The sequence below is a fragment of the Erythrolamprus reginae genome, chromosome 2, assembly GCF_031021105.1.
Source record: "Erythrolamprus reginae isolate rEryReg1 chromosome 2, rEryReg1.hap1, whole genome shotgun sequence".
Lineage (NCBI taxonomy): Eukaryota > Metazoa > Chordata > Lepidosauria > Squamata > Dipsadidae > Erythrolamprus > Erythrolamprus reginae.
In genome coordinates, this window is record NC_091951.1 from 332,215,465 (window position 1) to 332,242,528 (window position 27,064).

Genomic DNA, 27,064 nt, shown 5'->3' on the forward strand with positions numbered 1-27,064 from the left:
CTGGCGAATATGGTATAAACAATGCTATAATTGCACTATAGATTACAGTACAGCAGGATTATGGATAGTTTTGAAATGTTTAGACTCATTGTATTTGCTAATCTTCAAAAAAATATATTGTCACAGATTAACACTGCTATTTCTTTCAAAAGCTGATGAGTTGCTATACTGATAGCACTCCTCAGTAGCAGTAACATTCAACATAGATAAGGCACTTTCACTCCTAAAAAATCAATGAACTGGAAAAAGAAACCTACTTGACTAGTGAATCCTGGATTCTTCCTTCGATATGAAGGAAAATAATTTTTTTCAGTTAACAGCTTACCACGACTTAAGATTTTTATTCATTATACTACAAGAATCTGATAATTTTCCTACAAATTTCCTTTAATTCTTTGAGATAATACAAAAAGGACTCAAAGAAAAACACTGGGAGAGAGCTTAGCAAGCCACACCAAATCTGAAATTGAAAATGTCATTATACTCTTTCATTTTTCTCCCACTCAGTTTCTTCAGATAGTGATTAAAAGAATAATTTTATAAATAACTTATAGCAACAACATAAAGCAAATAAATAACATATAGAAATATGGCTAAACTATTTTAATGTCTAGCTAGGTTTAGTATAATGTATTGATTACCTTTAAAACTTTAAATAAGGATGAGATTAGGGTATCTGAAAATTTGCCATGCCTGAATGAATTGCCAAGATTCTTGAATAGAAAATATAGCTTGGCCTAATAAACACAAATAAGATCAAACAGGATGATAGTTTAAAAGCACAGTATTTTTGCATGGCCCCATCAAATACGGTATCAGTCAATTTAAAAGGAGCTTAAATACCTTGATGTCTCATTCCATTTTTTAAATGAATAATTCTAGCATTTGCTTTTAAAGTTTTACAAGTATTTTATGCTATTTTATTTGATACTTTACATTCTACTTTTTAATAATTTTATCAAGGTCACTGTGTTGAAGAAACTTCACTTTAAAATGTGATACAAAAATCACATTCACAATCACTATTTCTATTCTTGTGTAAAACAGCTAGTACATAATTGCTTTTGGTTTAAAAAAATGAATAAGTACCCTAAGCAAAAATGATAATGAAACTAAATTGTAAAATAAATTCTTACAATTTCTTGCCTACAATAGTTCAAAAACTTGAAAATGTTATGTTATTCATTACTTTTCTCTGCTACACTTAGTTCATTATAATTTGTTATATTAGATTCAGCTAGCAATATTTATATAGCAATAGTAATAAACTAGTTCATCTTAACTATAATTTTTGTTTTATTTCATAAGCAAGTTCAATTATGTTAACTGACTATTCTAGAGGAAACCCAAGAAGCTGATATAAACTCTGCTGGATGAGCACAAAAGTTATGTAGTCATGCTTCTTGAGAGCCGTAATGGTTTAATGACATATGAGGATAGTACTAATCTCCCACCTTATCTCCCTGTGAATTCAGTGGTCAGTTTCAAACTTCAGAAGTAGCATAGAAACATCTTCACTAGCCATTTAGTGAAATCAACAGTTTAGATTTAACAGTTTTGGCAACACCAGTTTTGAGTTTCACCTAATAACAGAAGACAATACCATTGGGATTTTACATTACATAACACTGCATCAGAATAGTTAAGATAGGTAACTGTATCATCCAAGGCCATGATGAGAAACCTATGGCACGCATGCCATAGGTGGCACGCATAGCCATATTGGAGGGCACGTGAGGCATTGCCCTGTAAGCTCCAGTGTGCATGTTGTGTGCTGGCCAGCTGATTTTTGGGCTTCTTTTCAACCATGTTTGCTATCCCAAGGCTTCAGGGAAGCCCCCTGAAGCCTGGGAAGCTTCCTAAAACAGCAAACTTCTGATTGGCCTGTTGGGCCATTTTCGCTCTCCCCAGGTTTCAAGAAAGATTCCTGAAGCATGGGGATGGGGGAAAATAGCAGCTGGGCCAACCAGAAGTTCAGAACATGAACCAAAAAAGTTTCAGCATTACTGATCTAAGGTGAGAATTTGGCTAGGGTACAAGCAACTAAGTGCCCAGAGAATTTATGAAGCAATCAATCTGCTTTATCTAGGCTACTGGCTGGGTATTGAGACTTGTACTTCAGACTTCCCATAGAACATGAGTTTAATCATAGATGGGCATAGAAAAATAAATGTAACCCTAACAAGATTAAGAGAATCAAAATCTTGACACGTTTCAGAATATTAGTAATAATGATAGTCTGCCCAAATATGATTATTAATAATTACTGTATATTTAATATAGCTACCCACTCCAATGAATTTTGAATTCTGATAAATGCAGCTACTATAATAGCAACAGTAACTTAGCTAATAACAATCCACTTAATGGAAAAATATGTATTTATTCCTTTATCCTGTATGCAGCTCCCGTACCAAAGATTCTGGATTATGAATTAAATTTCACTTTAGGGTGTGTGTCGATGAACATACTAAACAAATAATAAAATGTGTTTACACTACAGATTTCTAAACTGCTTATCTCCCTCAAAAAAGTATTCTGAATGGTGTACAATATAATCAGTAAATAAAACATAAAAATTAACCTTAAAATTAAGTTAAGATTTAAAGAATTAAAATTATAGAATAATAAGATTATAAACTTTAAAAGAGTTTTTAAAAAAACAAGTTGGCCATTTACATTGGTTATTACAGCTAGGCAAGGGAAACTCTGTGGCTAGCAAACTCCACGATTGTGTAGTCCTCTGTACCCCCATGTGAGCACGCAGAGCAATGTTTGGACCTCCTTAGGGAAGGCCAAGAGAGGGATTTTCTCACTTCTGGGGGCAGGATGTTCCACAATACATGGGCAGCAGTATAAAAGGCTTTCTATCTAGCCCCTGCCAGATGAAATTCCTTGACTGACCGAGTCTGCAGCACACCTTTCCTCCCTGAATGAGACAAGTTGATGTGTTGGGGAAAAGATGGTTCAGTAGGTAACCTAACCCTATGCCACTTAGTGATTTATAGATTATAACCAATATCTTGAACTGGATCCAGAAGCAAATCCATATCCAGTGCAATCTGTGGAACAAGGGTACTATATGTGCCCTTCTTCAGGTACTTAGCATGGCTTGGTGCTCTGATCCAGATGAAGCTTCTGAATGCTTTTCAAGGGTAGTCCTATGTAGTGTGTGTTCTAATGGTCCAACTGATAGATGACCCAGGGCATGAGTGACACAGTGAAGAACGGCCCTGGGCATAATTGTTGTACAACACAGAGTTATGTAAATACCCTCCTGGCCACGGCACCACCTGCTCTTCAAGCAGGAGCCCTGAGTCCAAAAAGATCCCCAAGTTACACACCCAGTCTGGGGTAGTGCAACCCCACCCATGATGATAAAACAGTGGTACAGAGCTTAGAATGCAGTATTACCGGCTGATTCTGCTCACTACCAGGAGTTTAATCCTGACCAGCGCAAGGTTGGTTCAACTTTCCACCCTTTTGAAATTGGTAAAATCAGGATTCAGATTGTTGGGAGCAATATGCTGACTCTGTAAACCACTTACAGAGTGCTGTAAAGCACTATGAAGTCATATATAAGTCTAAGTACTAATGTTATTGTTATAAACTCCTAGGATAGAAAGGTCTACTGTGTTACCATGTTTCAGCTGAACTCTATTGCTTCCATGCAGGCCTCTAGGCATCGTGAATAAATATCCATTGCAACATCACTTCACCCAGGATGGAGATAAATAATTGGGTATCATCAGTATATTGGTGATACTTCATGCTGTGAAGATGGATGATCTCACCCAGCTATTTCAAGTAGATGTTGAAAAGTAACGGAGAGACCCCCACAGCATTGCATAAAGGAGGAGATATGAGCTGAACCACTCACTGCTTATTAACACTGATTGGGATTAGCCTTAGAGGAAGGAAGTAAACCAGCACAAAACTGTGCTACCCAATCCTTCAAGTCAGTCCAAAGGACACCATGGTCAATGGTATCAAAAGACATGGAGAGCAAGGGTGGATATTTCACCTACATGCAGTTCCTGCCACAGATCATCCATGAGTCCTACCATATCTGGGCCTGAAACCTAACTGAAATGATCTAGATAATCAGTTTTCGCAGGATCCTCTGGAGCTGCAACACCACCACTTTCCTGACTTTTCCTAAAAAGAGAAGGGGGGGGGGGGTGGACAAAAAATTGCAACAAGTTCCAGCAATAATTAGTTTCTTATGTAGAGGAGCCAAGAGCACTCGCTCTAACAAGGATGAATTCACCAATGCATGGACCCACCCACATGATAACTCTCAGGTGGCTTTAATCAGTCAGGAGAAGCATGGATCTAATATGCTAGTGACAACATTTGAATTCTGCAGGACCCTGTCCACTTTCTCAGGTCAAACAGAATTAAACCATTCCCAGATAATTTGTTAAATCTCTTCCCTGGTCATCTCCACAGAATTTGCACCATACTTGGAATCCAACTGTGAACAAATCCAGGAGATTTTATCCTTTAAATGCTTCAAAAATTCCTCTGCATGGCCCTGGAGATGAAACTCTGGATCACCCTTATCAAAGAGGGCCCAGGCATCTATGGTATTCCCCTTTCCACATTTTCATATAGTATACATTTTGATAAAAATTTGTTTTCTCCTTAGTTGTATTACAAACTGCCATTCTTTTTTATGCAGTGCAATTTCAGAACTATCATTATCTCTCTCACTTTCAAATCTTATCACACCCATTTTATTAAAATAAGACTATAAATATCAACCTGCTTTGCAGATTTTTTTATAAGATTTGACACTTAGTGAATTTTTGAGCTTCAACCTGCATAGATGCTTGTAGCAAAGAACGTTTTGAAAGGAGTTACAGTAGCAAATCCATATTTGGCAAACAAACAACTGCACATTTCATCTTAGTATCTCTATCAGATAGTGGTAGCAAAGAAATGAACAATTTGAACAACTATGTAAGCAGCAGTGACCAAAGAGATTAATAAACTATACTAAAATAAAGAGGATGCATTCAAATAATAGCTGTGAAGGAGACTCATTTGAAAACTTGTCAACTCAAATTCTCTAAACTCACAAGCTATTAAAGTATAGGATGAGGGAAACAGAAATAATGTTACACCACAGATGAAATATGCTTAATCTATAAGAGTTCTATGTCTCAAATACTTGCACCAAATCTATGAAAACATTCCTGGAAACTCTAATTATGGCTTTTTTCAAAGCAAGCACAAACAAACTGAATCTGAATGTTTAAAATGTTTACATTCCTTTCCTCAGAATCAGCATTTACACTCATTCATTTCTAGTGACTCAAAATCTGATATATGATTCAATTTGCAAAATAAACTTCAACACATCCCCAGCTAAAGGAACAAATTATCCATCTAACCGTGCTCAAATATGAGAACATTAATGAGAAAGCAGTGTAGTTCTATTATTTAAGAATAGACAATACACAATTATATCAAAGAAACCACTAGAAGAGAGGGGGGAAAGAGATGGAAGACATAATTCTGATGCCAATAATTGTCTTGCTTTTTCTCTGATGTTTACTACAAACTAAATATTGTAGCTAGGTAAGAAGAACTTCTTCTTCTTTTAAATATTAGATTTGTTTACTGTATAATATTTATTATTGTTGTGAGCCGTCCAGAGTCTTCGGAGAGGGGTGGCATACAAATCTAATAAATTATTATTATTATTATTATTATTATTATTATTATTACTATTACTATTATTATTATTATTAACTATTATGTTGACTAATTTACTTGAGAATTTACTTGAAATAAACCTTCATTTAACTTCAAGTATAATGGGTATAACACCCACACTGTACAAGTAAATCATAGAACTTTGCTTTTCTTTTTCCCAGCAGATTCCTTGTACTGTATCTCCACAAAAACAAATCCCAAGCAATACCATAACTCTCCAAGCAGAACTACTTATTTTACTGCAGCTCTATTTTTCAGGAAAAGATAATAATAACTTTATTAAACTTAGATGGTACTCAGAAAGAATCCTAAAGCCAAAAGTCAACAGAATTGGTCTGTTCTTAAATTACATGAATCTTTGCTTTAACAAACTGAAAATAGCACTTATTGCTGAAAGGACAAAAATGTTGCAGAATTAAATCAATTACTTTGAATTGTAATTGTATTCCTGCGCTACAATAGCAGCAGCAATGAGTCCAACATTTAAAATCACAGAATAAATTTAAAATCCAAGGTGAAATGTGCAGTCACATGTAGCAGAAATAATCAAAGATATACAGTTATACTGTACAAGCAAATTCCATGCTGAAGCCACCTACCTATCCATAATTGAGAGGTATCCCAACTATTACCTGCTGAATTTTTAAAATTGTGTATAAATAGGAATATGGAGCTATATTATTGGGTAAAAAACTCAAGCACAATACTTTTGAACTTCAGTATCTCAAAACATTATTATATTGTATTATACAAAAATCAAACGGAAGTTAAAAATTATCTATGTATAATTCATAGAAACTAACTTCAGTAGTACAAAATATAATTAAGAAGAAATAAGTTAGACAATTAGGAGAAATAAAAAATCAAGAACATTGAAACTTTTCCCCCCAAAAATATTTCAAAGTACAAGCTGTTGCCTAATCTCCATACTGAATTATGAGAACAAGTGATCACACAATGCACACAAATACTTCTTTAGAAATATTTCAACTTTCTTCACACTGCCAATATTAGCATTCTTGGCTGATGCACATCACAGCAAACAGACACACGCTAATCTTATCTGCTACCTAGCGATGTATTATTCTACAGGTTCCATATTGATACATCAAAGTGCAAAAATTGTAATTACGGTATATACAGCATTTTTAACTGATAATCCTTGAAAAGACAGTTATTTTTCCACTTTTTGTTTTAAGTATATTAACATTATATTCTTTACAATTTTGAAATTTGTTTTGGTGAACAGGAAATTTATAACATAATGTCCCCTTATATTATGGCTATCTCAGCGTAAATCCATTTTTTCAAATGTCTACTATGCACTCAAGATAAGAGTTGAGGATGCTAGATTATAGTTATATTATGCCTTCAAAACCAGGTAAAGAAGCCCATGTCCTACATGTCAGTGTTCATAATATTCAGAATCGTCTCTGCACAACATACAATGGTAGGTGCTAATTCATTGGCTTCCTAACTTAATACTAGCTAAGTAAGAAAGAGGAAAATAAAAAAGGAAACACAACAAGCTGCTGGCAGATGAAACTTCTTGAAGTTTCAAGTCACTCTGTTTCTCTCCTGCATCAAGGTGGAGTGGGGAGACAGAGGGAAAAATCTGTGCCATATTTGGTAGCATAAGAACCTGATCTTTTTTAAATTGCATACTGGGCAATCATTGCTAATTATACTATACAGAAAATTCAAATGTTTACTTAGAGACAACTGTTATTGACTTGATATGACTATATTTACAAGTTATTTATGTGCAATTCATACTGTACTTCTTCACTCCATGCCTGTTCCTTGTTCAACATTATTTAGGAAAATCAGGAAAGATTACTGTATTTTTCGGTGTATAAGACGCACCTTTTTTACTGCAAAAAAGTGCTTTTTAAATTGGGGGCGTCTTATACATCAAATGTTGCCGAGGCCGCCCGGCAGCCCTCGGTGGGAGACCGGCAACTCAGCCCCAGGGATGGGCAGAGTACCGAGCGTAGCACCAGCAACAAAGATTCTCTTTCCACGCAGCTGCCCAAGGCCTCCAACTGGCAGGGACAAGGCGGGCACGCCACCCAAGTTAGCCAGTCTCAGTGGAGGCAAATGCTGAAGTGACTCTGCCGGCTTCCCCAGGCCCTCCTCCCCCCCCACCGCCAAATTACAAGTCTGAGGAGGTCGGCGAACCTTTGCTTCGGATCCACCCCGACGCCGGATGAAAATGACAGCGGGCGGCGAGGAAGAGGAGCCGGGGAGAAAAGGGGCCAGATGTCAAGATCTCTGGCCTACCTCCTGCTGTTGCTTCTTCCCTCCTCTGCCCGGTTCCTCTTTCTCGCGAAGGGGGAAATTGCGAACAGTATCATGTTGTTGGGAGGCCCCTTCAGGGCCTGTTCACTGCAATTTCCCCATTCCCGAGAAAGAGGAGCCGGGCAGAGGAGGGAAGAAGCAACAGCAGGAGGTAGCCTAGAGATCTCAACATCTGGCCCCTTTCCTCCCTGGCTCCTCTTCCTCGCCGCCCGCTGTCATTTTCACCCGGCGTCGGGGTGGATCTGAAGCAAAGAAGCCGAGACTGGCTCCCAACCCGTTCAGTTGAGGAAAAATAAGAAAGGAAGGAGAATAAATGAAGAGGGAGGGAGATTTTTGAAGCCTCCCTCCCTCTTCATTTTACGAGGCAGGTTTCAAAAGGCAGGGATGCGAATACTTACTCAAAGTCGAAGCAAATGTGGGTCGCAGAGGAGCATGTTGCCTCACCGAGAGTTTGCCAAATCACGTTACACAAGCTGAGCCGCTTATTTCCCAGTAAGGCTCACGTAGGCCCGCTATGCTGAGAAGGGGACGGTGAAAGGATTTAGGAGGGATGGGAAACCTTCTGCCCCCTTTCCCTTCTTTTTCTTTTCTTCTTCCCTTGAATCCCCTGCGGCTGTATTCTACATCAGCTCAACCCCTTTGTGCGCGGCCCTGGAGACGCCAGTGTCAAGTTGTTGGGTGGTGGATTTGGTTCAGGAGAGCGGCTATGGCAGGGGGCTGGGAGATGAATCTTTGTGATAGCTTGCACCAACAGTGCTCGATAGTTTTAGGGCGCTGAGCTCTTGCAGGCAGAGCAGGTGGGATTTGTGTGTGTGTGAGAGAGAGAGAGAGAGAGAGAGAGAGAGAGATATGAGTTGATGTGTTAACTACAGTACTCCCACCCGCCTTAGAGACTTCTTGTAGTCAGTTAATTTGTTTTTCAACAATTCCATCGTGTAGGCAAGCAGCCTTTCCAGTTCCACAATCATAATAACTCGTTCTTTAGCAGTCAAAAAGGCAGCCCAAGGAAGAATGTGGGCATTAATGTCCCTTGCTTGTGAACCCCATTGGTCTGGCTTTTCATTTCAAAAGATTCAGTGGGGGCCTGGGGTGTGGACGTGACATTCCTGGTGCTGCTGCTCCTCGAAGGGAAGACATGGTAGATAAAGACTCTAGACTCTACCCAAAAACATTGGATACAAGGTGGAGAGCAAATAAATTTCTAAACTCTCTGAGCTGATGTTTGTCCTGATTTTCATCTCTGAGCCTTAATCTTGTCAGATTTGAAGACTCCTGAGTTAGGGATTAGGAGTGCAAGGGTCTTCAAACCTGGCAAGTTTAAGGCTTGTGGACTTCAACTCCAATTCCTAGGTAGCATGCCTAGTGGAGGAGTTCTGGGAGTTCAAGTCCACAAGTCTTGTGGCTGTCAAGTTTGAAGTTTGTAAAAAGTATACATGGTTTTAAAAAGTATACTTGGTTGTAAAAAGTATTCTGCTACACTGATATTTTATTAGACAATATAATATTACACCATTTGGTTCAGAATACTTTTTGCCTTGTTTTCCTGCTCTAAAATCTAGGTGCGTCTTATACACCAGTGTGTCTTATACACCAAAGAATATGGTATTCTAATTCATTTTAAGTTGAAAATATATTATTCTTACCACTGAACATGCATTTTTTGTGAAGCATAAGCAGCAGAATCAATGGGATGCATATGATTATTATGGCACCTTTACTGTAAGAGCACCGATTTATTTGTACTTTATTTTTATTATTCCTGTATTACCTCAGCTATCAATTAGGGTAGATGTATCTCATGTTTATAATCTTTAGTTTTTTAGGCTTTACATGTTTGTTGTTTATGAGACCAAGAAATGGTTTCTGACTTTGTCACCAGAATCTGCACAATCACCATGCTAGCTTCTTAACTGTAATGGATACTATATTCTATATGTTTACTTTAAAATTGAATATATTTTATTCTAGGGTGATGATCTAAACTTTATCTTGGATTACTAAAGACCATAACAATAAAATATACATTTCAACTTCACACATAGTATGTTCAAATTTGAGTGTCAGAAGCAAAATTTCAACCATTGTTACAGAAGCTGCCCCAGAATGAAACAAAGTAGCACAGCATGTTAACTATATCCTGCAACTTCATTATGCTTTTACCGCTTCCTTAATTTTAAAATAATAAACTATTCCTAGATCTAGGTTAACTGTAAAACTGAATTATGGAAGATGCATATACAGAATATAGGGTGGTCCTCAACTTACAACCACAAATGAGCCCAAAATTTGTTGGTAAGTGACACAGATATTAAGTTTGCTCCATTTCTTGCCACAGTTGTTAAGTGAATCACTGCAGATGTCAGATTAGTAACATGTTTCTTAAGTGACTGTGGCTTCCCCATTGACTTTGCTTGTCAGGAAGTTACAAAAGATAATCACATGAGCCTGTACAATGCAACCATCATAAATATGACTCAGTTGCTAACAGGATAGGGTGGATAAAAATTGGTGCTTTAAAAAAAACAGATTTTTAAAAATTTTAATCTGATTTTTTAAATTCAAATTGTATTTTTTATTTTTATCAAATTTATTTTAATAAAATGCTTTTGGAGTAAAAATCTATTTAAATATAGTTTTCTATTTAAGATACATTAATAATTTAATTTATTCAGCACGAAATAGTTATGTAGCATGAGGCTATATATTCTGCACCATTGGGACTATTGGTGAGTCAACAGGAGGTCAGAGGAGGAGCTGCTCCAGGACAGATTTGACATTTGCTGTTTAAAAATTATTTAAATCAAGTTGATTCAAATCAAGCCTTTGATTAGTGATTTAAATCATGATTTAAATCCTGATCTAAATCGACTTGATTTAAATCAAATCCACCCTGGTTGCTAAGCATCTGAATTTTGATCAGATGACCATGGTTGTATTTGTGAAAAAAATGGTCATTTTTTTCAATGCCACTGTAGTTTCAAATGCCCATTAAATGAACTATTATAAGTCAAGGACTACCTTTAAGCAGATGTGGAATGTTGCCAAGAAAACCTGACAGTTGAAGAAAAAAGGACATTGGGAGAATATATGAAGGATAATAACAGAGTTAGAAAGGACTACAGTGGTCTTCTAGTCCCTACTCAGGCATGAAACATACTATCATTTTGGACAAATGATTGTCCAATCAATGAAAAAAAATACAATTAAGTCAGCATACCATGACAACTTACTGAGTATTGGAGAAACCAGACTGGTCTAGAAGACAGACCAAATAAAACACAGAAAATAAAATAATGTTCATGACTGGTATCTTTTTAAAAAGCAGATAAAGCAGATAGCAAGACCTGGCAATGGCTAAGAGTAGGAAACTGAAGAAACAAACAAAGGAGCGAATTCTGGCTGCAGATGACCAAGCTTTAAAAAAAAAACGTGAAACAAAGCCAGAATTGAGAAGACAACCGACAGCAAATACTGAAAAAACAGTGGACCACCTATGGGTCTACAGCAAGATTGCTGTCTACCTCAATATTATCAGACTGACTGATTAAAACAATAACATGACAAAGTGGCAATGTGCGCCAGAACCTAGAAGTTCAGTTTTTCCAGAGCACAGTCCATTCGCACATGTAGTCTATGGAGAGGGGCGGCATACAAATCTAATAAATAAATACAGTGTTCCCTCAATTTTCGCGGGGGATACGTTCCGAGACCGCCCGCGAAAGTCGAATTTCCGCGAAGTAGAGATGCGGAAGTAAATACACTATTTTTGGCTATGAACAGCATCCCAAGCCTTCCCTTAACACTTTAAACCCCTAAATTACAATTTCCCATTCCCTTAGCAACCATTTAGATTATTACTCACCATGTTTATTTATTAAAGTTTATTTAAAAAAATGTTTTTTAAAGGCAGGCGAAAGTTTGGCAATGATATATGACATCATCGGGCGGGAAAAACCATGATACAGGGGGAAAAAACAGCGAAGTATTTTTTAATTAATATTTTTGAAAAACCGTGGTATAGACGTTCCGCGAAGTTTGAACACGCGAAAATCGAGGGAACACTGTATAGCCATGCCGAAAACCAGCCTGTGCATGCATGCCGGCCAAATGGTCATAAGGCACTCATGCATGCTAGAACCCGGAAATTCAGCTTCTCCAGAGTGTAGGCCCAATGAGAGCGTGTGCACGACATTTCCACGTGATCTTTTTGGCACTCAATGCTAAAAATGTTCGCCATCACTGCTCTAGACTTACAACTATCTTGCAAAACACCTGCAAAAAGTAGTAGAACATCTAGGGCCAAAATAAAACAAGCAAAGATAATAACGATAGTAATATAACTGCTCAAAAAAATAATGGGAAGACTGAAATAACACATTCTAGATCTGAATGAATGAAATATTCTCATTCTATACTTTGTTTTGTACAAAGTTGAATGTGTACAACAGCATGTGGAATTGATTGTCAATCAGTGTTGCTTCCTAAGCGGACAGAGTTTGATTTCACAGAAGTTTGATTTACTTGGAGTTATATTGTTGTTTAAGTGTTCCCTTTATTTTTTTTGAGCAATGTATATTTCATAGGCATCTTGGACAAAACATTCTGAGCACCACCTGGACACAATCAATCAACATTGGTAAAATCACCATCAATCAACTGTAACTTGCAGCCATTTACATCCTATGGTGATACCTTTAGCACCTTTAACAAACCACATCTGCCTAACTCAGGTCCTTGGGAAGGACTCAATAGGTGAATGAAAATGCCAAATCCAGTCCAAACACATGGCTGATTCTACAATGAACAATATTTTTAATAGTAATAGTAGGTGTTGCAATAGCCACAGCAGAATAGAAGAAAAACAACTAAAAACAATAACAAAAATACAAAGACCTGCAAATAAAAGAACTATGTCAAAAGAAAGCAAAGATAGTACACCAAGAATAATAGACACCTTGGGTGCTATCAAAAAACATCTATAGATTTATACGTAAATAAAAATGCCAAATGCAATCTGTACAGATGGCTGATTGTGAAACCAACCACAGCCCACAGAGGATAATTATTTAATAATATTTCAGAGTTAACTTTTAGATTGAGTTCTAAACCTCTAGTCTAGAACTAAGAAGTTCTAAAATTTATAAGTTAAGGATTTATAAGAATGCATCTTTAGTTTTCATTGAAAGCATTCCTTATAAAAACTATAAGAAAAAAATGTATTATTTTCATAGTAAACCCATTCAAAAGCTAGCTTTCTTTTCAAATTGATAAATAATTTCAAATCAAATCTTTTTACTGTTCAATGATCACTATTACATGTAGCAATAATTGCAAACAGAAATATACTAATGCTACAACAATAAAAGATAGGCCACAAGTCAATTTAGGCTTTTAAACTTGCAATCTTTATATAAATCAACGTAGAACAGTACACACACACAAAAGAAAATGGAATAAATCTCACCTACACATTAATTATTGTTGAATTCTGCCTGGTATTATATTACAGTGAATATTATGCCTGCACTTGGGTGAACAAAAAGTGGTATACCGTATTTTTCGGAGTATAAGACACACCAGAGTATAAGACACACCTTAGTTTTTGGGGAGGAAAATAGGGAAAAGAATCTGTTTACCAGGTATTCATCTGGCTAGGTCCTTAGTGTGGTCAGCTTCAGCACATTATTTTATTCCCTGGTTAGGGCTTTAAAAAACTTTATTAGGAGAGAGTAACAATGAAAGAACTTGCAAGCCATAAGAGCTGGGAACATTATTAGCACATTATTAGCACAACAAACATTTGGAACAAGTAGAGCAATGGGAAAAACCCTGCAAAGACTTAGGGCTTGGAAAACATTCTTCCCAGAGATAACAATGAAAGAGCTTGCAAGCAGGCAACAGCTGGGAACATCGTTAGCACCTGGTTAGGGCTGGGGGAGGGAAGCTACATTCAGAGTATAAGACGCACCAATTGTCAGCTTCTTTTAGGGAGGAAAAAAGGGCATCTTATACTCCGAAAAATACAGTATATAAACTTAATCAAGACCACTCATTATAACAAAATATAATATAATAGGACATTGGCCAATGAGTCATTTATTATATCATCACAATCAAAAATCTTCTCAGGTGAGTACTATATTCTTAAAGCAGACCTCAAGAATTTGCTGAGAATAAAAAATTACAGTATCCTGGCATAATAGCAACAGCACTTAAGACTTATACCACTCCTCAGTGCTTTACAGCATAATTTGCAGTGTCACACATTTTCCCCAACAATCTGGGTCTTCATTTTACCGATTTTGGAACGATGAAAGGCTGAATCAACTAAAAAACGGTCAGGATCAAACTCCACCAGGCTATGGGCAGAGTTAGCCTGCAATACTGCATTCTGACCACTGTGCCACCATGACACTTATATTAACAATAAGTACATAAAGATAATCAAAGACCTAAGTAAATTGAGAAGGTTCTATCAATTTCCTAACTCAGCATATGCAAGCATTTTGCTATGTTCAATCTGGGATTTTGAATTTAAGATTCTTTGAACAGAGCTCCACCCTGCTCAGCATTCAAAGTCAGAATATTCCAGGAGAGAAGCCATAATTTATCTTTAATTTCTATCCCTGTAGGTAAAAAAATGTTTTAAATAAAATTTAAACATAGTAAGCCAGGACCTTATCTCAGTTCTGGTTAAGTTGGTAAGGTACAGATTATCCGAGAAGTTTTTGCAAATATTTTCACCGAATGATCTAATATGCAAATTGGTGTACAGTGTTAATTATAATTCATACAAGAGATGGCCTCAATTATTTTTAACTTGGCTGAGACTTATTTGACTCCTCTAGTACAGTATAAAAATATAGAGTAAGTATTGTATTGTTATGAGAAATATAGTGTATTATATCCTAGCATATATAACTATTCCCTATTTTAAACAGGTCATCAACATTTGAAACTAACTTCTTTGGTTTCCTAACAAAGGTATCTTGGCAAAACTTACTGTTCAGCAAGTGATTTTTGCAAAAGAAACTCAAAGACAGGAGCTGATTGTTCTTAAAAGGTACATTTAAAAGGTTTAAAATAAAAACTGAAAAGCAGGTGTGAATTATGAGAGATAATCAAGCAATTTTGTTATTGCAATTGTTATTTTTAAATAACATTTTCAATTTTATTTACATCTTTAAAAACACACACAACTGAAAATCTGATATATTTAAATATGATAAAATGTTTTATTAAATTCTTCTTCTTAAACTTTAGTAACAAAACTTTAATAAAGCCAAGCAAAATTTAATCATTACCATTTTTAAACAAGTCTTTGGTACAATTGAACAAATATCTGCAGGACCAAATATAGCTTGCCATACTACTGAGTTTGTGTTTGTATGTTTATAGACACATAGATACAAAATGTCCTACAAACAGAGCATTCCAGTCCTGCTTGGAATATATGAAAGCAAATTACACTGTTAGAAATCAGATTTGTTTTCATAAAGCAATGAATTTATGTAGTCAAAAGCAAAACAATTTTAAATATGCATGAATCTTTATCACATTCTTCACAAGTCATAGTTTAGAGTTCCTAAACTGAATATTGTTCATTTTTATTAATTTTCTTGATCTTATGGAAACATTAAGACATATTATAAAGTGATAATATAGAGATTTCTCATAATAAAATGACACTTTTTTCACCATCACTGCAAAATTTGTAAAGAATTTTCTTTCATTCTCAGTAAATTGACATGCCCTACAAATGCTCTTTGACATATTTTAAAGAGCAAACAACTTCTGCATGTTTGTGTGTGTGTGTGTGTGTATGTGTATACATACACACACACAATAAACAATTGCAAAAGTTTGTAGTCCTAATGCCACCTTTTGCAGATCCTCTAAGAATGAATGTCTAGAATAATTTAGAATGAATGTCTAGAATAATGTTTGAGTAGCTTCTAAAATTTTAGTGAAAAATGGCTGTGTTGAATATACATGTAAAACAGTTACACTTGAGACATTCTCAAGTTTTACTTAATTTTTAAATGCTTTTGTTTCTGAAATTATTTCAAATGTTTACAAAACAAACTCTGACACAATAATTTATTTAAAATAACTCTCATTATCATTTTTTCAATGGAAGACAATGTATTATTTTAAAATTACTATAACTGGAATTATGAAATTGTAATAAATATTTATTGTATATCAATACACCATTCACCTATTTTTAAAATGCCATGTAAGAACTCAAATAATTGAAAGTGCATAATTTTATACTCGGAAATTATAGAAAAATTGCCTTAACTAAGGCATTCTAATCAAATATTAGACTACAATAGCTGTGTTTTTATAGAAATGGCTACTTCATATTATGGGGAAAAAAGTTGAGGTTTCATGTTAAATGCTTTTTTCACTGCAACAGAGGGAGTTCGAAGTCAATTTTTTTTTCTTTTTCCCAGTTTCCCCTCACTTTTCTCCCTCCCCCATCTTCTTATTTACTTTTGTATTTTGTATCTTACCTTATAACCTAATAAAAATTGTAAACACTTTTAATATTAGACTAGCACATTCTATTTTATATTTTAAGAAATTTGCTAACAGTTTTCTCTAAACTACTTGAAAGCAACAGTTTTGGCACCATAGTTTCTTATTATACACATTGAAATATGTCAAGGAATTATCAAAATAATGGTTCAGGCATCTTAGAAACACTTTGAAACAAATTGAAACAAACTGAATGTACTGATTTTTTTAATACACAGTATATGGTAAGGATATTATCAAATACAGTACATGAAACATTTAAATGAAGTACAAAGGAACAGTAAAAAACTCATACACCTATAAGAAAACTGATTCAAGAGCAAATTTTAAAGTAATTTACTGAAGACACAAGATATGAGAATAAACTTCATTTCAACTTAACCAAAATCCCACATATTTAATATAACAACAGAGGATTTATCACATTACTTTCTGATTATGAATAATACTGTATTTGATTATTTTCTGGACAGTCCCCCATTTTCTTAAATTAGACCTATCACAGACTTTAAATTAAATAGTTAAGCACATAGAGACAGACTGAACCTCTCACGCACAGAAGCATTTTAAAGCAACTTGTAGCTCATGCTTGAAATAATAAAGTTCAAAAATAAAAAGCTACTTTTTCAGACTGAAAATGGTTTCTCTCCCATGCATATAGGCCCGAGGCCCTATTGCAAACAGTGTTTAACAGGCCCAGGCAGCACAAAGACAGGAATGGCAGATTACAGGGAGGGAGGGAGGGAGAGAGGCCGGGTTTGGGGCTCAGCAGGATCTTCAGGCTTTTTAAAATTCAAACTGCTGCCTGACCAATACAAATCACGGACACACTGCTGACTACTACATGGATTTACAGCATTAAAAACACGCCTCCTATGTGACAGCTATATTAACTTCATCCTTTTAAACATGTATCAAGCCATAAAGCACAATTGTAGTTTCTTAACAAAAGTTACTTTAATGAGAAATATTAAAGTAAGACTAACTTCCCCCAAAATTAGAACATCTACAATTTAATGAGCACAATTAAATGTCACTTTGTCTTACCCATCCTAGGATTTAAATTGGTTTTTAAAATAGCTATCAGACCAGCTGCATATCACATTCCTCATATATCTAAATCAAATAAATATAGATTTCTCATATAGAGAAATTAGAATTACACTGAAAAAAATTACTGATTTCTCAAATATCCTAATGATTTTACTAAAACCATTCTTCATTTGCCAGTATTATAAAATTATTAACTTTCAGGTATCTGATTAAAAGTTACAAAAAAGACACATTTGAAAGTAAGAATATTTTTCAACCCAATAATAATCAGGTTATTCAGAGGTATGCATCACTGTCTTCAATAAAACATATTCTCATATAAACATAAATAAAACGGCAGGCTCAATTACTACAGCATGATTTCAGTGGTCTGACCTTTAAAACGTCAAGTAGCTATATCGATAACCCTTTTTCAAAGAGGATACCTGTTCTTACAAACAACTCTTTCCTCTTAAAGGACCAAAATAGCTGTTCAGTGTGTATCTAGAAAGTATGACATAAATGATACTAGGCAACCCATAGACTCCCAGTGAACTGGATATGTTTGTTCTGCAAATTATTCAGTAGGAACTAGTTTTACAATGCATTTGAGGGGATGTACACAATATTAACCGTACCTATCCAACTACAAATCTTAAACTAAGACAAATAAAAGATGCAACTGTTGCAGACGGAAAACAAACAGGCGCCCGTCTCTCTGACTAGGACTATTATGTTCGTCTCTTTCCTTTCCGCACTCTTCCCCCCCCCCTCCCCCACGAAGTTGTAAATATGGCACAGGTTCGGTGCCCAGTCGCTGTTTAACTGTATTGTTTCCTCCTCCCACTTTTGCTCTCGGGCGCCGAGGCCTGTCACAGTGAAACCATTTCGCCTCTCTCATCCCCGAGCTGGAGTAAAAGCACTGGCCGCTGGGCCTGCGCCCTCCTCCGGGCCTAGGCATCGCCAGCAGCTCGGCAGAAACCACTCTCATCCGCCAAACCCCAAGAGGAGGAGGCGGAGAGAAACGTGAAACACCCCTGGCTGCCACTCATTATTCACCCCCCCTCTTTTCTCCCACACCGGCCGAAAAGGCTAATCCCCGCTCTGCTTCCAGACTGGGCCGCCTGGCCTGAAAGAAGGCCCAACTCGCTGCTTATCTTGAAGCGAATAGAAGAAACCCGGAGACGGAAAAGCGCGAGCGGGGGCTTTTACCTCAGCTAAGCGTCGTCCGAATCCAATCGAAAACCAAGCGGTGGGGGGGAGGAAGGGAAAAAAAATCCGCCCCCCTCCCTCCTCAGAGGATCCGCCACTGGGCCGCCGCGGAACGGGAGGAGGAGGAGGGGAGATAATATAACAACAATAATCCGGGCCGGGAGGGGGGCTGGCTCCTCTTCCGTCTCCTCCTCAGTGCAGCGAACATGTAGAGCCGAGGAGGGGAGGAGAGCGGCCGAAGCGAATCCCTGAAGTCGCCGCCACCGTCTTCTTCTTCCTCCTCCTCTTCTTCTTCTTCCTCCTCCTCTTTTTATTTTTCTTCTTCCTTCTCCTCCTTGCCGTCGTCCTCCCAGCGAGCTTGATTCACCCCAACATCCACACAGGCCGGGCCGAACCGGATTCGATAAACACCTCACGCACCCACCGAGCGACCAACCCCGGGAGGGGAGGGGAGGGAAGGAGCGGGCGGAGGGGAGGGGGAATCTCCTCGGCCGCGGCTTATTCCTTCTCTTCTTCCGCCGCCGTCACCGCCTCCGCCTCTCCTGCTGTGGACGCGGTCGGGGCGGGGCAGGGAGGGGATCGCTTGGGCTACGGTGAGTCGGTACCGGGGAGGGAGGAAAAGGAAGAGGGAGGGAAGAAAAAAAATAATAAGAGGCTGCGTTGAATGTGTCGCTCTCGCTCCCCTCTCAGAACAAAATGCCGACCGGAAGTGCAGTCGGAGGAATGACTCCCTCCACCGGCGCCAAACACCAACAAGCTCCCCCTTCTCGCTCGCTCTCTCGCTTGCTGCGGCCGTGGGCTTCGCTGGCTTGGCTCCTGCCTCCCGAGAAAGCCCTGCGCGGAGAACAGCTGGGCCGCCTCTGGAGTTCGCTGCCTGCTCTCGACAGCTGATGGCCGCCGTGCGTCGCGTGTGGGAACGCGGTGCCCCCCTGGCTTCCTCCTTCCTCGCAGTTTCTCTTTCTTTTTTTCTTCCCTGCCTCTCTCTTTCCGAAGTGCCGGAGGGAAGCCGGAGCGCAAAGATAAAAGTCGGACCCGCGGAAGAAGAGAATTCCTGCGAACTGTCAACATGAGTAAGGTGGCCGAGATAATTTTGGAAAGATCCTTCTTTGTAAACTCTTGGTGTCATGTAAGAGAATCGAAGATTTTTTAAAAATGTCTTTTAAAAATACTTATCTTAGAAAGAGATTTTTCTTGTAAAAAACACTTATCGTACAGAGATGTTCTTGTAAAAATATTTATCGTTCTTGGGAAAGTCTGTTCATCGGGTTCTCACATCTGGGAGGCTGAAAGGTTATTCGCCCTTATACCTTGCTTTTCTCCACACAACGTTTTACCTGATTCTGGTTCCGACGGACGTGAAGCTTCTGTTGCATTCTGAATTTTAGAATGGAGGTGCTTTTTGCCCCAACCTTCTTTTTTTAGGGTAAGGTGAAGTGAAACGATTCTTCTTTAGATAATGGTTTTTTTGTTGATTTCTGACAAATAGACACATCAGGTTTTGGAGAAGAGAGTGACAATCTGTAAAGCTAGTTTGTATTCATGTAAATTTTGTGAGCAATGAATTGAAAGGAAGTATAATTTCAGTTTAAATGGCTTCTGTTTCAGTGTTTTGGCTTTTATTATGGTGTAGCGCAGCCTGATGTTTTATTTTGAAAGGTAAGAAATCTAGAATATTATACTCCATAGTAAAAATGGAAGAACAGCATTGCTAATTTTCAAACACAATTTCACTTGCATCAATTTTCCTCAATGTTTAAATCCCTAGGTTTTTTTTAATCCAATCTGATCTTTAATCGGGAACAGACTGACAATAGATTTGCTCAGATTTCTAATTAAATTAACTGCATATAAGAAAACTATTCTTAAATATATATCCACTATTGTACTTTTAATGTTTTTTGTACACTTTCTTGATAATAAATCCTTATCAATCAAGAAGCATAGATTTATTCCAAAATTAATAGCCCAACCATAAAGATGGCTGCCATTATTAAACAATTATTTACAAATAAATCTGAATTAATAAAGTAAGATATATTTTTTTACAGTATAAGCTTTGTCATAGAAAATGGAGGTGATAGTTGCTTCTGGTTTATTCCATTATCTCCAGTGGGATTTAATTTATATTAAATCCAAAATGAGTTAATTTCAGTTTTTTTATCCTGCATTTATTATTTTTATAGATAACTCAAGATGGCGAACATACTTAATACTCCGTCCTACTCCTATTTTTCTAACAACAGCAACCATCTGAGGTGAGTTGGCCTGAGAGTGAATGACTGGACCAAAGTCATTCAGCTGGTGTTTTATGAATATAGCAAGACCAAAAATCACAGTCTTGTGTTTATAGACTGATGCCTTAACTACCAAACCAAACTGGCTCGCTAATCATTTAGTCATTGGGTGCCATTAAATTAATCTCAATCCCTGGCAGCTTTTTTTCAAATGCTTATCAAGTCTTCCAAGCTCTACACATATTCTCCTGATCTTGTTCTTATCCATCCTTTGTTATCTATCGTCTTCTACTTTCTTAGTCTTGCCAAACATATTTTTATTTTTTTTCATATACGGAAATTACATTCCCAATTATTGCTTTAAGGAGCAGTCAATTTTTCAACCAGGATTTGATAATTAGTCCTTCTAATATATAATCATCTCCAAATCCATAATTCAAGGGTCTTATCTTAATTCTTTCACTCTTCCTTGTCCAGAAAGAGTTATTACCATTGAAAACTGTTATTGCTTTAAGTATTTTACTATTACTGAAATGTCCTTTTTACTTTGGGATCTTGTTTAAGTTTGTCACTGCTTTCTTCAGCAGAATAAATAATCTTGTTTTTCCATCATAATGTCCATTTTATCTGTATCTGAGCACAAGGACTTTTCTAGCACTTTAACTTCTGTATAGTCACTTGTAACATTCACCAAATATGCAAGATGGCATTATGTGTCCTCTTCATACATTAATACTGATTTTCACTTTCCATTTTTCTTTCATTTTGTACTTTCAGTTAACAAGAAGGTATCATTTTCATATCTCAGATTGCTAGTGTTTTGCCTCTAGTTTTGATTCCAGCTGTCATATTTTGCATGTAATACTTACAATATATTTCTTAGCATTTAAATGTTTACGAGTTAAGCAGATTTATTCAGCAGGACAGCATCCAGTCTTAATTATTTATTATTATTATTATTGTTGTTGTTGTTATTATTATTATTAATTTAATTTATATGTCACCCAACTCCCAAAGGACTCTGGATGACTAATCTTCTGAACATTTTGTTTTCCTCAAAATCAGCTCATACTATAGCTTCTTGTCCAAGTCTCTCAAAATAATTAAGAGTTCTGTCATAGTAAGGAATTTTTACATATGTCATATTTGCAATCTATATGTCTTTACTATGATGTAAATATAGCAAATATGCATATTTGCTATCTATACGGCTTTACTATGTTTAGACAAAATCTACACAATCAAAAGTTAATCTTAACATCAGCTGATGGCATCAGTTAATATTGTTTTGTAATATATATTTTAAATTTATGATTTTGTAGTCAAAAAGATTTTGATTTTACAAATTGCTACATGGAAAGTAGGTTGTAAAATGGTAGTTATGTTTAAAATTCTTAGGACTGTAGATTTCTTTATAAAGTCATCTGAGACAAAATTGAATAAACATGTGAGTCCCATATATATTTCAATAGGATGCTGGGTAAAAAGTCAAGGACATCAGCAGCTATTGGAAGGTAAGGATAGGAAGCTCCTGTATAATTGGTTTCAAGTGTAGCATATATAGCCAGGCCATCTTGGGTTCCAGTAATTTCTCTGTCCTTCTTTTGTTATCCTTGAAGTTATCTATATAGAGCAGTGATGGCAAACCTATGGCCCGCGTGCCAGAGGTAGCACACAGAGCCATCTCTCTGGACATGCGAGCCATCAACCATTACTCTTCCAGGTTCTGGCACACCAGTCAGCTGGTATTCATGTGTGCAGAGCACTGGACACGGGCAGAGCAGCTCCCCATTTCACATGCATGTTCCGGGAAGATTATCTAACATAACAACTGCAGTGATAAGCTTAACAACTGTGAAAACAATGATCATAAAATGGGACAAAACTCACTTAACAACTATCTCACTTAGCAACAGATTTGGGGTTTAATTGTGGTAAGTTGAGAACCACCTTCATGTATGATGTGCTTAAGGGATGGTTAAGGGAAGATAGGGAAAGAAAAGGCCTGGAAAACTCAGCAGGGATGATAGTTGAAGCCAAGCATGTGGCAGTAAAGATCGAGGGAGTGGGCAACCCAAATGAATCCTTTTACTAATGATGCCATTAGTAAAATCAGTAAATAGTTAATCAAAAACTTTATGAGCTGTTGGTATGTATCTGTCCAAAATATGTTAATGACTTCTTAGGTCCCAAAAACTTATTCACCACTATTTAACCTCACTTTTTTCTATACCATATCTAACTATGCAAATTTTCACTGAAAGTTTTCTTTAGAAATTAATACTATATGTGTGGCCCCAATATTTGATCAATTTTAATGTTACAGTTTTTCAAGTGGACTTTACTATTATTTTCTTATCTCTATTGAAATCTTTACAGGTTTCTCAAAAAATGAAATAGGCTAAATCAGTTTTGGAAGACCTAATATAGTGTTAAAAGAAGTTTGTGAAATAAATATCAATCAGACAAAACATTGGTAATTAAACATGTCTAAATTATACTCTCACTTTTTAAAATGACAGATTCTAAATACCTTACACATGAAATGTGTACATGTTTCATATACATGTAAATATTCAAACTAGGATAAATATAGAAAGTTGAAAAAAATAGTAAATCCTCTGATTTGTTTTGGGGACTCTTTTTTGGAAGAATTAATTCATTATAACTTCATTCTAAAACTCAGAACAATTGGGTAAGCCTCAAAATATGTTTATCAATATATTCTGGATATTATAGCACTCACAGTCTAAAAGTATAGATACAAGTTGGGCAATGTAATACTCAAGACCTTATAGAATAGTACCATGAATCTTAGATATAATGTTTTCAAAATTACTTTCAAGAGGTATTTTACAATAGTATGCAAAATTCTCTTTATTCATTAAGTAAATTGCAATCCTTACCACAAGATCCTCAGGATAAAGAGTAGGCTAGAAATAAATGAATCAAGTAAATAAATCCATATTTATAGACATTAATATTTTCTTACCGTGCCTTCTTTCCTTTCTTACTAAATCCTCTGTTTCTGAATGTGTGATCCTTTATTCTTTTTCAAAAAACAGTGTATCCCAACCTATTTCAGACAGTAGTATCAACAATAAAGAATTGATTTTTAAAAATCCATGACCATTTGTTCCTACTTATTTTCATTTTTTGTTATTATTCATTCATAACAATATATTTTAAGACATTTGTTTCTTTTTACCTGTTGAAAAAATAATAATTTAATAGGAATTTCCAGTCAAATAATTTATAATGTAACAATTGATTAAAAGTTGATAAATCTAGATTGACCAATTTCACTAATTTATTTATTTATTTTATTTTTCAAATTTGTAGGCCACCCCTCTCCTAATGGATAAAACCAATATAAAACAAGCATACAATCATCACTCATTCATACTACTGGCCGAAGCAGAATGCTATCACTCAACGGCCTCAGGCCTGCCTGCACAAGTGTGTTTTCAAGGCAAAGAGGGTGGGGGCAGTGTGAATCTCTGTGGGAGAGTTGCTTCCAGAGGACGAGCCGCAACTGAGAAGGCCCTTCCCCATGATCCCGCTAGCCAGCATTGCTTGGCTGACGGGACTCGTAGAAGGCCAACTCTGTGAGATCTAATCAGAAGCTGGGACATGTGAGGCAGCAGACGGTCCCGTAAATAATCTGGTCCTAAGCCATGTAGACCTTTATAGGTAATAACCAACACCTTAAATTGCATCCGGAGACTGATCGGAAGCCACTGCAGCTTGTGGAGTGCTGTACTAAGATGGGTGTATCTGATATATAACGGCTACGTTCTGGACTAATAGAATCCTTAACAAGAACAGTTGGACTTAGCAATTTGAACTAGAAATATCAGATATTATCTTTCCAATATAAAAATAAGTCTGATATTAATTATGTTCCATTTATATTTAGTTGGGAGAGAGCCCTTGAGCTTGAGTGACCCTGATAAGCCCAATCAGGCTTTTGAGTGCATGGCAATAAGGCTAAGTGCTTATTTCAAAGTTCAAAAAAATATAAGACATGGTCTTATTTCAGGGAAACATAGTAGTTACCTTTTAATAGTTAATTTAAATTGATAGGAACTGTTTTCATACATTTTATTGCCAACCCATATTAATAAAATCCAAGTAAGATAATGCTTCTGTTCTTTATACCTACATACTCAGATACAAGTTCCCAAATATTTAATTAACTAAATCTATCTTTGTGGGAATGTATTCTTATTTTCTATTTAGAAAAAAAAAAAATGGCAGAAATACTTTCCCTGCTTACATGTAATTCTGCACATTGCCTTTAAGCTCAGGGGCTTCCTTTAGGGTAGATTTTCATAACATTGCACTGGCCTGTTTCACACATTACCTTTAGCCTTTGTTTCCTTAGCCAAATTTTATTAAATTAATCCATATTTAATTTGACCAGGGTCACACAAATGTGGCTGTCCTGCAACATTGGTTTGGGAGGGGGGTTATGTAACTACTATTTTCCTGGATAAAAATAAAGGACAAACTCAAAAAAGAGGCAAATCTGAAAGACGTTCATAGGGGGGGGGACTTAATTGTTTACATTTTTGCTGTAATTTTGTTTTACAAAGCAAAATCCAAAGGCAAACCCAAGAAAACAAATAATTAAATCTGAATTACAGCTCTCTGAAATATAGGTCTGTCCTTTCTAATAAAGGATATATGTCACTCTAGTGATTACAATAAGACGAAACCAAATGAGACTATCCTCTCACCCTTAGTTGTGTCTAAATGATTTCTAAATGAGGTTTCATGATTGTTTTCACAGGTTATTTTCTTGTACACTATCCAGAGATTGTGTGAGACAGCGGCTACATAATTTTGAGAATTGATTTAAAATTTAAAAATGTGACTATCAATTAATGAGAAATAAAGGGGGTTGTTGCCATCTCTCAAACCGATTACATCCCTGAGACATCAAATAAATAAATATTCTTTATTGTGGTTATTATTACCCATCAAAATACACTTATTCCCCAGTCATATTTATCAAACAAGTGAAAATGCCTCAAGAATGGAACCTTTAAAATTAAAACTTTGTCCTTTTTCCCATGACTGTGAAGAAAATAACTAGGAACTGCTGGAAAAACTCTACTTTTCCTATAGGCAGGAAGAACGTTTTACTTCATTATCACCAAAACAATTTAATATGTTTGATACACTCCAAATATTCAACAGGGTTTATTAAAAATATCACTAAGACTTACCTCTGACACAACTTCTAATGGGGATTTTAAGAATTCCCTCTTTTTAATCTTTACCTCAGTCTACTGTTGCTGTTGTTCACTGGATCCCTACCATTCAGAACATATTTTTGCCCTCCAAAATTTACCTCAGGTTTAATAATTTCCATTCATGGATGCATAGCTTCCATTTTGATGAAGTTATTGGAGATTAATGGATAACGTTTTAGCCACAGAAAATATGGAAATGTGTTGATAGAAGAAATAATTCCCCCCCACCTCAAGTTGTCTAATGGAATCTCCTATAAGAGCAATGTTTTTTTTTTCAAATTTAGCAACACTTGCTATTAGATATTGCTACCAATGTAATGTATTGAATGGTTTAAATTATTACCAGTTTAAATTATTTGTTTCATCGTGTGCTTTTTCTCCAAATTGGAAAAAACAGCAATAAACTTTTTCCCCCTTTAAAAAAAAATAAGATTGACTGACCTAATGTTATTCTAATAAAGCCCTAATCAAATTAAAACAACAATAACAACAAAGGAAAACTTTGGTCAAGATTTTTTGCAGGAATTATTGGGGGGAAGTAAATGACAATCCAGGGTGAGTTTGGGAGATGCAAATGATGGGGAACATGAGGCCTAGAACAGTTTTAAAACTACTAATTTATCACACTGCAGTATGCCATTTTTGTATCATTTAATTTTGGCTAGTCACTTCTCTTTCTTCCATGACATGCCATGAAAGTAGATAATATCAGATGTTCATCTTCTGAATGCGCATACTATATAAATAAATGCATTA

The 27,064-nt window shown here is 36.2% G+C and overlaps 1 protein-coding gene and 1 long non-coding RNA gene across 3 annotated transcripts in view; one reads left to right on the plus strand and one right to left on the minus strand.

Moving 5' to 3' along the window:
• The window catches only part of LOC139162739 (nipped-B-like protein), a 75,394-nt gene extending 55,675 nt beyond the window's left edge, over positions 1-19,719 (minus strand). For both annotated transcript variants that reach the window (XR_011558372.1, XM_070743436.1), the window contains exon 1: positions 18,814-19,719. The gene's annotated coding sequence lies outside the window, so the exon portion shown is untranslated. The remainder of the gene's footprint in view (positions 1-18,813) is intronic.
• Positions 19,277-26,018, plus strand: LOC139162740 (uncharacterized). Its single transcript, XR_011558373.1, has 3 exons — positions 19,277-19,939; positions 20,997-21,068; positions 24,390-26,018. It is a non-coding gene; the product is annotated as an uncharacterized lncRNA (long non-coding RNA).
• Positions 26,019-27,064: the final 1,046 nt, after the last annotated feature.